General features: G+C 34.4%; 1 long non-coding RNA gene across 1 annotated transcript in view; it reads right to left on the bottom strand.

Moving 5' to 3' along the window:
• Nucleotides 1-278: 278 nt before the first annotated feature.
• LOC136854118 (uncharacterized) overlaps nt 279-10,869 on the bottom strand; it is a 409,448-nt gene continuing 398,857 nt past the window's right edge. The window contains exon 7 of the long non-coding RNA XR_010857632.1: nt 279-2,983. This is a non-coding gene — a long non-coding RNA (uncharacterized lncRNA). The remainder of the gene's footprint in view (nt 2,984-10,869) is intronic.

Here is a 10,869-nt window from a genome sequence, read left to right on the forward strand (position 1 = left end):
GTAGAGTTACCAATATATCCTTAACGTAAAAAAATTGCAAATTGTTGTTTCAATATTGTTTGATAACATTCCTTTCAGTAAATTGTAAATCTTCTTACCACTTAGTTACAAGTTAGGTGTAGGATCGGCCTTGATCTGCGTCCACAATCAAACTGTACCAATTTTATTGTTCTCTGGAGACATAATTTTTCTTGACTGGGATACAGGAAATGAAAGGTGTAAAAGCCAAAAGCCAAAATATTCGTACAGTGGAATGAAGGCGAAATAAAACTAGAGGGGACTATGAAAACATAACTGAAATTTACATTTTTAGTAAGCAGACAGTATTCATTTCAAGTTGATCTAATAGCTAGGGGGTTAAATTAACTAAGCTTGCTAACCACTTCCGGAAGATTTGTGTTGTGCCTAATACAGTAGAAGGTCTTTGTTACCAGGCATACATTGTATAAACTTTCCTAACCTAAAATTAAGTCACCAAGAACCGTGAAAGGAACTTTGCAATCATATTGATATATTCTACATATAGCTACTCCCCTTTCATCTGGTGGAAAATTCTAGCTGCTACTAAAATAGCCTTAGTAACAGCATGTTAAACATTTGTTATAATCTATTAAGCGCATAAGAAGTTATGTGACCGAGAAATGAAATCGGGAATGAGGCAAAGTGCTAGTTCTTTTTGGAGAACTGTTAACCCCGCTCCTGAAAACTAAGAACCAGATCTCGATTTCCTTTCTAAGTCATTGTTTTGATTTCCATTACGCTTGATGAATGATTTTAACAAATGTCATAAGAATTATTTCTTTGGATGACCCTTCCTTTAGTAATTGCCGGCTACTGCGTATAATAAATGCATCTGTTTAAGTTTCGCAAGCCTATAAAAATATAAGGTACATTGATTAATTTTCTCCCCTTCGCTTTAAGTATCTATGAGAATATGACGATATAAAGTAGATGTGACATGGATAAAAACATCAACGGAATTAAAAAGGCAAACACTTAAAACAACAAATTTAATAGATACAGTAATAAGGGAGCACGTAAAACGCATTACGATTTCAGTCGACGAAACTGAAATTTCTACAACATCTATCTAAGACATTTTCAGTGATAAAAAATGGATTCGAGTCTTGCCGTCTCCTCCTCTCGGCTGCGCAGTGTCTGCGTCCCACCTGACGAGCCACCAGGGTAACTTAATGATTGTTTTTCGGTAATAAAACCTCTGGTTTCTCCGACTCAAGAGTTCATCTATATGGTAATTCCTAAAACCTCTTACCCAAGAGAGGGCTAGCGAAGTCTGGCGTGGTAAAAAGCAAGGAATTTGATAAAGAAAGTTCTGAACGTGCATGTACATAAAAATTGTGCAACTTTTTATTCCGCATGGAAAAGGTTATAGAAATTATGCACGGAAAGAGTAAAAAAAAAAAAATGCTAAAATTTTTTCTTTGCTTGATGTATAGCACATCGACCATCTGTCGTAAATGTGGCGAAAACTCATCAACCGTTTGTTACTTTTCATGATATAAAAAAAAAATAATTTTTACATGTGTACGGAAAGGTGCATGCAAATAAAAACTTAAAACTTTGTATTTAAAGAAAAAACTATTCCCTATAATGAAGATCGATTTTGAAACGGTAACATCAACAGTCTCTATTAAAAGAAAAAGCAAAGGTAAAAAAAAAAAAAATAAACAATGCAACAATTTTACTATCGCTACTCCTTTTCCCTTTTAATACCATCTACAAAGCAGGTCGCTAAAAGGAATAAGTTGCTCTCTATACACAGCTTCTCCCCTCATAAAAATATTTGTTTTTCTGTACTTACTTCGATGTGCGGGCTTTTGCTTTTGCGCACGCTCATGGATTTTGCATTGGGACATTTTAAATTTATAAAGCCGGATGGAATTAAAGCAGAAGCAGAGCAAATGCACTGTGGTTGTTTCACGTCAAACACTCTAACTTCTTTTGAAATGTCCGTACACACTGTCAAAAACACTCTGCGGATACCTTCAAAATGCTTCGTACATTTTTTTTTAAATGAAGTTTTCCTCTTGCCATTTTTTTCCTCAGAAAACCTTCTTTGAGTGCTTATAGAAAATTTTCTACTGTTGTATATTTCGGAATGATAATTTCTTTACTAGTGAATATAGCTATCAAGAAAGCATCTTCAAAATGTATTTGGGTAATTGCATCATCAAGTTTTAGTGTACGTAAATATGGGTGACGGAAAAAAATTCCTAACGCAAATAAAAAAGGAAGCATGTAAAACCTGAAAAAAGGAGTCTTCTGCATGAAAGATTGTGTCCATATACATGATAGAACGGAACCTTCAGATACAAAAAATTATATAAACTATTCAGTAACACTGGCCACGTGTCATAGGCATTGGGACCTGTCCCCCACTGGCTGTCGGCCTAAGAAACAGATCAGCGCCTGCCCTATGAGCCTACAGAGGCCCAGGAGGACTTGAACTTTAACTTAACTAAAACCAAGCATACGTAAGCAATTGCCATTCCTGTCGAAATAACGCATGAAAAACTGAAAGAATAAAAAAAAAAAAATCTCTGATATGGAGGCCCACGCAGGAAGGATCCAGCTTATATGAATCGTAGAAAGAGACCTTTGAAATAAAATAAGCCACATGAAAAACCAGGAAGAAATAGAATTCATTGTCTAGCTAATATAGCTAGAATGGATCCCTCGTGGGAAAAGAATCCTAGTTTCATACCTGGTTCCAGCACCTATCAATAGCCATGTCATCTCCTTGACTCTTATACATTTACCATTGCGCTCTCATTTCTCTTTCACCAGTTGTCATGCTTCCTTGTTATTACGGCAGTTTCTGTTTCTATTTCATCACTTTGGCTTCCCGTCAATTTTACCTTCTCTTACGCCCTCTTGCCTCTTTCTTCAAAAGAATGCTGAATTTTTTTTCTCTGCTAGATCTGACCTGGTTTCCCTGGAGTGAATGAGACATCCATCGTACCTGTGTGAGACGAACATGAATATCATAATTAAAGATGAAGACTAATTGCTTGCTTATTCAGGCATAATTTTTCGTTGAAAATCATTTAGTAGCGTAAACTCCTTTTATAAAAGCAATCACAGCAACAAAACATTAATAATAATAATAATAATAATAATAATAATAATAATAATAATAATAATAATAATAATAATAATAATAATAACAATAACGTACAGACGAATGAAGGAAATAACACGACCTGCACTGTTTAGTTTTGGAAAATTTCACAAAAAAAGCAGAAGTTATTGCCAATTTGTCACATACAAAAGAATATATATAGAAAAGTAGAGAACTTTTCACACGTATACTAAGCAGATTTGGCCTACTGCCTTGTTGTAGTTAATGAACAAACCAGACATTATATTCACAGGCTAGAAGAAAAATAAACTAGGAGAGTTGAAATCGAAGTCGTCAAAATTCCCTTCTTATAAGAATTCAGATCTTGAGTAGCACGACACCTGGAACCCTCGCCTAAGAAGATTCGGAAATCTAATCTGGAACTGATGTGCCTGAATCTGATTTGCTTACGTTTGGCCCTGAGTATAAGTGAAATCTTCCACTAAGAGGGAATTCATTTCCGGCAGGAGAGATTTAGTAAAAAACTAGAGATATGCTCTCAGCTTTAAGTTAACAAATTCTTGTCTGGCAATAAATACGTGTTTATGAAACACCGAAAAGTTCACTTTATCAACAAAAATGATTAGTGTCATCAACCCATTCCCGTCCTTTAATATTCCAAATGATAGCTTTATTGGTACCAAATAAAACAACTCATGATTTTTCAGAACACTAATCGGGTAAGAAAAACAATTCTTACGTTAAAAAAATTAAATATCCTCCTGTATTGCAAATATGACAGCTCAGGCAGAAGGACCCTTAACTGGTTATTATACTATTTCAAGTTAGAGTAACAGGTTAATGTCTAAATATCAGCTTAAGCCTCGAGAATAGAATGTCAGTTTGTTATAAAAGGGTTATTGATCAGTTTACATCGATTTGGAGTGCTATTCTTTTTGTTAATGCCTTCAGGTACTGAATGAGAAGTCAGTGATTGGTACACGAACTCCTGACTTAAATTTTACTTTCGGATTCGAAAACTGTTTCTGTTTCTCATTCAGTCATTCATTCTTCCATCAAGGGGTGAATAATTATACACATTTCAGTCTGACAGTGATGTTTCATAAACTTTGAAATTTGTCAAAAGAATTTATTTCTCGTCCCAAATAGCTAACGACTTTTTCTTTTTGTCTCAGTCTGTTTAAACGTAGTTTTTGAAAAATAAGTAAAATATTATAATGAATGGTTTTCAGTCTAGATTAGATGTAATAAGTTCATCGAACGAAATGTAGTTAGGTAAGCATAATTCCAGGTCCTTCCCCCACCCCACTCTCCTTTGCTGGTGTATGAGTGTGAGTGAATGTGTGTGCACGTGTTTGTTGGTTTAGAAATAACTACCATGATTAAAAAATATATATATCTGAAAAGGTACTTGAGTTTTCTATTGGATTATGCTTATTTCTGAAAAAATTAAGAATCCTCTACTAATTATATGGGATCATAAATTCTAAGTAAGTCTTCCCCGTTACGATCATAATTCTCTCTCTCTCTCTCTCTCTCTCTCTCTCTCTCTCTCTCTCTCTCTCCTAAAAGCACACTCACGTATTCTTTGCATACACGATGTAAAGTTCAACATTATGACTACACAGATCACACCCACTTATGGTACCGATAGCTATCAACCATCAAGAACACTCTGAGAGAGAGAGAGAGAGAGAGAGAGAGAGAGAGAGAGAGAGAGAGAGAGAGAGAGAGAGAGAGACTGTAATGACGTCTTCCATTATTCTGTTGACATCGATATTCCGAGCAGGCACCAACTTTACGACAATAACGCCATCCCAAACTGACGGGCAGTGTCTTAGACGTCAGGTGAACAGCGTAAATTGCTCATTGTTGACCACCATGAGCAAGTAATGGGCACTGGCAGCCAAAAGACATGCTGGTCCAATATCGCTCAGTTGGAGCTTTCGGAGATTTCGTCATCGATGATATCTTACCGTTCCATGGCATGAATCGAAGACTGTGGGAAAGTCGTGTGCAAATGGAATACCTAAATCGAAATTGATGAATAACAGTCACTTTAAAATGATGAGTTTCCCTATGTTTATAGACCATTGACAAAATGTATGATGCCTTACTGACAAATACTCGTAGTTTTACATGAAGTAAATGTTATCTCATATTGTACTATTCTAGGAAGCAAGTTAGTTTTAGTGAAAGCTGATATGAAATTAATTCCATTGTGCATTAATATATTAATAAACCCTGGCGTAGTCCAATAAGAAAAACAAAATTTCTATTGGTAGATAGAGAAGTAAGCATAAGACCAGTCTTAGGTGAGATCACAATAATTATTTTATAAAAATAATTAATCGACTTTGTGGTGTAAAGGCCAAGAAAACAGATGAAACTTCATGGCATAAACCCAAAATTAACAGGAAAAACAAAAATAATGAACTTAACCCTGACGGGAACTACAGACCCACCTCTTGAAAAAATGGAAAGGTTAAAAGAGCCATGGGAAACGAACTGAGGTAGAGAATTCCAGACGGAAAGAAGTCAGAAACAATTACTGAACCGCTCAGTTACAAGCTTACAAAAACCCACCATTTCGATGTGGAACGGGTGCCTTGACTGAGTTTATGGGGCTGCCTGAGAGAAAGAGAAAATCCATATCTAGGTTAGTTGAACAAAGATTGAAATAGCATCTAAAATAAAGAAAAGAGAAGGCACCTTGCTGCATGGAGGCAAAGAGTCAAAATGAAAGTCAGGCGTGGGGTCACTGATCACACGTACCCTATCAAGAAGGTAGCTGTTAATCGGTCTCCTTTATATTTCCCCGTCAAAATCATAATTGCAGGAAAATCGTAGTGAAATGACAGAGGAGTGATTTAAGCTTTAGACAGCGAATACTCCAGAGATTAGTTATGGCTGAGTAAAACAGGTCTTTCACGGCCATTTGGCAATGAACTAATCGTGCGCTTGCTGGCTGCCGTGAATAATGAGAGGGAGCAAAACTGGAACATGCAAAAATTGAATCCCCGAGTCTAAACAGCAACCAGAACAATGAAATATCCTCCTTTTAAAAAGAAATAAAAAATCACCGTACAACGCATTGTCACCTAATAAGAGTTATTTTTTCCGCAGGGTATAGAGAAGAAAAGAAAAGAGCAGAATCTTGGTGCTTTGAACATGAGTGAATACAACACAGAATACAAGGAGTGAATGTTAGCAAAGGTATTTGAGGAAAAAAAAACTTGGATTTTATGATACTTAGTAAAACGAAGTGAAAGACGAATTAAATGACTGAGAAGGGAAAGTAGTGATTGCATCTTGCATGGTTGCCAGATGTATGACGCAAGGGAATAGTTCCTGTTAAGTCACGAAGACTGCGAGGACATGTGCAAGATCGCACATACCTTAGGCATCTGCCTGCGTCGGCAAAATGGGAAAAAATGCGGTAATAAGTATATTTAGTCTTGAAAGGTGGTTTGTCTTAGAGAGTATGAATGAAAAACGGTTGGTGATATGAAAGGGATGCTGTATTTGTTAGTTTAGAGTGACTGAACTAAATGCGAGTGACAATAATATTTTTGTGATTAGCTTGAAAGTATTCATGTGTATCCAGGAGAAAGAGGAAAGGGAAGAGTAATTTGATGAATGAAATGATGAGAAGGCTAATGATAATTAGTATATCTAATCACTTCCTAGATGAAGCAAATGCGATAATAAAAGATGCTTTTCTTAGAGAGGAAGAGTTCAGAATGTCTAGAAATATATTAACCTCTACATCCAAGGAAAGTGAGGACCAGATAATTGTCTGTGCAGGGCAGAAGGTTATGTGGAAGCTAAAACCTAACTTGCATCTCAGCTAAGAACTCGTGTGTCAGTTTTGTTGAAGCTTTTAGATTTTATGTGCTGATGTGTAAGTATAATCTACCTCGAAAGATGTCAGTGGCGAATGCCAAAACAGATATGTCTGGAGAATCTCGGATGTCAAGACGAAAGCCTGTTATATTTGATGTTTTATTTTATTACTGCCTGTTCCCTAACGCTCTCTCTCTCTCTCTCTCTCTCTCTCTCTCTCTCTCTCTCTCTCTCTCTCTCTCTCTCTGTATCGAAAAAGAAAGGCCAATTAGCAAAATATGGAAACAAAATTACATAATATTCTCTGGTACAATTAGCCACCATTTAACCATAACAAATCTAACTAAATAAGAATATACTGTTCAAGAAGTTTTCATGTCTAAGTCGATCAGTAAAGTTTTGGCATAACGAAGAAATTAAGATAAACTTTGAGTTTTACATTAAATTTATATAACTTTTTCACTTAATGTCGTGACTTTAACTAAGCGAGTACAGATTTTCGTCCTCATAACATAAATAATAAAATTCTGTCTGAAGAAAACTCTGAAATAGAAAAAAAATTGATTTTGGATAGATGTACAAATCTCTCCCTCTTGAACTTCTTCTGTATCTCATCATATCAAGAATATACTATTTTTGCGTGAAATAAAAATAAACTTTCCAATCGAATCTGCTCAGTAATTCCAAACAGTCTAAGAAGCAAAGATGTTGCGCCTCACACGAGAGTGTTTGTCTTCTAAGTTAATTACACCATCAGCGGTAATGAACTCTACGGGGATAGACCTGTCCTACTTAGTCTGTTAAGTAGCATTCCAGGCCAGAAACGGAAGATTGGAAGTAGGCTCTTAAATGCTGATCTCCTTTCCTGAGACATTCAAATGCAAATGCTGTTAGGCCCAAGTATGCCGTTCGAGGGGACTGAAATTTTTCTGACAGGAAACTACTCCCAAAATTGTACACGTGATTAATGAATTCTTTCCAGATGTTTCGTAAAAAAAAAAATATTCGAAAGAATTCAAGTTTCATCCCTACGCTGGTTCTACACTTATCCGTGAAATACAAGCAAGCATTCAATAAATTAATTTATACCAGAGTATTTTTTGCACTCATCTCCATGTTATGAATAAACCAGTGGATGTTTAGTCATTGGAAGTAAAAAAAATATATCTGCATATGTAACAAAGTCCTCCAGTTTAGATTTTTAAAATTCTCTCTCCAACAGCATTAATCAAATAATAGTTATTTATTCAAAGTAAGAGAGATTGATTACCTCGGCTATTGCGTCAGTTAAATTGTTAATTAATGATGGCCTTTTCGGTCTTGTGAGGTATCCAGTTCCAGAATCTGGTTGCAACATTAACTGAAAATTATTTAGTCATTTTAAAAAGTAACGTTATCTTCCGTAAATAATTCAAAATGCCAGAGATGAAAACGAAACTGAATACCGGGTGCTGCATATAAAAGAAAGATAGATAGATAGATAGATAGATAGGCAACGAGAGAGAGAGAGAGAGAGAGAGAGAGAGAGAGAGAGAGAGAGAGGGTTTAATGCCCATGGGAGCTAAGTCACTTCTAAGAAATAGAGAATACAGTGTATCCATGGCAAAGATTTATGACTTCCAAAAATTATTCCAACGGTCTTGTTTAATGACTTCTTTTTTCCTGTTAATAATGTTCGACTGACGAACTAAATATGGTAAAAGTACAAACCAGTTGCAATAGTTTAGACCACAGACCATATAACATATATGAACTTTAAACTTGTCTAAACACTTACTTCACACTTCTTTATTAAATCAAAGAGGTGTAAGAAACCAAATAATGATATAGAACTTCTGGTATTTCATATATAATAAAAACTCTTATTTCTTTATCAGAGGGAATAAAAAGCTTAGAGGTGCAAGAATGGATGAGTTTCTATTTATGTATTATTCATATCTTTCCTATTTGAGATTGACATCTACTCCATTGCGCCATCACCAGCTACGGTTATGTGTGTGTGTGTGTGTGTGTGTGTGTGTGTGTGTGTGTGTATATATATATATATATATATATATATATATATATATATATATATATATATATATATATATATATATATATATATATATATATATATATATAGTTCCTCTGCACTTGAGGTGTCAATTATTTTCCAGTTTCCTGAATATTTTCTTATCCTTAGGGCCTAAGTTTTGTTAGTTTAATCTATTTATGCTTGTACTGGCAAGTGATGTAGCCTAAATCTGTCTCAACCAATAGCTTTCGTTTGTTAATTCTCACTTTGCATTCTTGTTGTTACTTTTAATCCTTAATTTTCGCTCGCACGTTGCTAAATACGACTAACTTTCCATTTGCCAGTCTAGAGAGGATCTTTATAAGTTTTCAGCCAAATCTAATATGGTTCCTGTGTCATGTAACATAGGTTATTAATATTTTACAGTTAAAATATCAGGAAAACTGGTTTCATGATACGATATTTTTTCATGATATGATATTTCATCTTGATACGCCGCAATACTTGTCAATATAAAAATAATAATAATAATAATAATAAAAGTGTCACAAAGTTAAATTTTATGCGATTTCAATCATCCCATTTTCATCTTGATATGCCACAATATCTGTCAATATAATAATAATAATAATAATAATAATAATAATAATAATAATAATAATAATAATAATAATAATAATAATAATAATAATGTTTGCTCTTCAAAAGGAGAAAGAGGAAGAAGTAGACCAGTGTGAGAATGAGAGTGATGGAAGTATAGACAAAGAGATCCGTATAACCTACTAACCGAAAAATTCTGGTAAATGCAAATTTCGTTATGGTACTGGTCAGACTTTTACGAAAAAAGTTGATGAAGCAGCCGTTAGTCTCATCTTTCATCCAGCAACTTTAAGATATATGTGCCCATGAAGATTACCTCCTTCCTCCCCACACCTCTGTCTCTCTCTCTCTCTCTCTCTCTCTCTCTCTCTCTCTCTCTCTCTCTCTCTCTCTCTCTCTAAAGATAATAATGATCACTGCAATAATAATAAGAAAGGCAATGAGAACGGTGTGTGTGTGTGCAACTATAAACTGCTTTATACCAGTAAAGTAAGTGTCATAGGTTTATGAGGAGAGGGTCAGATTAACAATTAACTTTTTATTCAAGAGATTCTACTTATTTTTTATGATTCATTTTGCGGCTGCATTGAACTTTAGTATACCAGGAACGATATTTGAATTATGAAGAGAGTCGTTATAAGTATTACATTTCTATCAATAATTCTCTAAGACACAATATCAGATTCTGACCTGACGAGCTGTTTTCATAGAAGGAAGTGAAGAGTCCCTAGCATTCGAATTCTATGAAAAGTCAAGGAGATATCAATCTTATATAAATTCATGAAATAAGTAAGTCATCTGGAACAAAGGATTCAGTCAATTTATTCATCGAATCTATCAAAATTCAAGACTGGAAGCATGTTACACCGAGTTTTGCGCCACATTTTTTTTTTTTTTTGTCAAAGGGATATTTTCCATTTTAAAGTTGAATATCTTGATTTGGAGGGCCTACACACACATACACACACACACACACACACACACACAAATATTTGAATTGCGTATTAACGTTTGACTTTGTGCATATGTATGCAGCAATACATTTCCACAAACACACACTATACATATGCACAATATAAATGACATCTGGCCATTACCACGTCATGGGATTTTTTAATTCTTTGCACTGTGGGCGGAATCACGTTTGAAACATGACCCTTTTAATTTTATATAATATATATATATATAATATATATATATTATATATAATAATATATATATATAATATATATATATGAATATATATATATATATTATATATTTTATATATATATATATATATATATATATATATATATATATA

The sequence above is a fragment of the Macrobrachium rosenbergii genome, chromosome 28, assembly GCF_040412425.1.
Source record: "Macrobrachium rosenbergii isolate ZJJX-2024 chromosome 28, ASM4041242v1, whole genome shotgun sequence".
Classification (NCBI taxonomy): domain Eukaryota; kingdom Metazoa; phylum Arthropoda; class Malacostraca; order Decapoda; family Palaemonidae; genus Macrobrachium; species Macrobrachium rosenbergii.